Below are 874 nucleotides of genomic sequence, written 5' to 3' on the forward strand. Positions count from 1 at the left end.
GCTCTCGACTCAAGAGGTCTTGAGTTTCGTTTTTCTCAAACTGTGCATCAACCAATTTTGATCTCTAACTGTTGTGCTGGCCGCAGCAGACATAAAACACCAGAAAATGATCATTTCACAATCCTGGAGGTTAGAAGTCTGAAATCAACTGGCAGGGCCATGTTCTCTGTGACTGCTGTAGAAGAGAAACTTGCCTGCCTCTTCCAGCTTCTGGTATTTGCTGACAGTCCTTGACATTCTTTGGCATGTAGAGATATCACTCCAATTCTGCCTTTGCTCTCACATAACTGCTTTCTTTCTGTGTGTCTCTCTCCTCTTCCTTTTTTTTTTTTTTTTGATGTGGCCATTTTAAGAGTCTTTATTGAATTTATAACAATATTCTGTTTTATGTTTTGGTTTTCTGGCCACAAGGCATGTGGGATCTTAGCTTCCTGATCAGAGATCAAACCTTCACCCACTGCATTGGAGGGTGAAGTCTTAATCATTGGGTGACCTGGGAAGTCCCCTTACTCTTCTTTTCAAGGAAACCAGTCATACTGGATTAAAGGCCAACCTACTCCAGTATGACCTCATCCTAACTAATTACATCTTCAGTAACACTATTGCCAAATAAGGTTGCATTCTAAAGTACTGGGCATTAGGACTTTTTTTTTGTGGTTGAGGGTCATTTTTAGATATTCATGCTAAATATATTTTTGAGGGTTTTTTTTTTCAATTCAACTTATAACAAGAATGTTGATAGAAATTGCTCAAAAAAAATTCTGTGGTCAAATGAATTTGAAAAACACATTTTAAATAGCATGACAGTAGGATTCTTGGCTGTAGTACTTGTGTGTGTGTGTGGGTGGGGGGAGGGGGATCTTTAATTTGTACA

The sequence above is a fragment of the Capra hircus genome, chromosome 11, assembly GCF_001704415.2.
Source record: "Capra hircus breed San Clemente chromosome 11, ASM170441v1, whole genome shotgun sequence".
Taxonomy (NCBI): Eukaryota; Metazoa; Chordata; class Mammalia; order Artiodactyla; family Bovidae; genus Capra; species Capra hircus.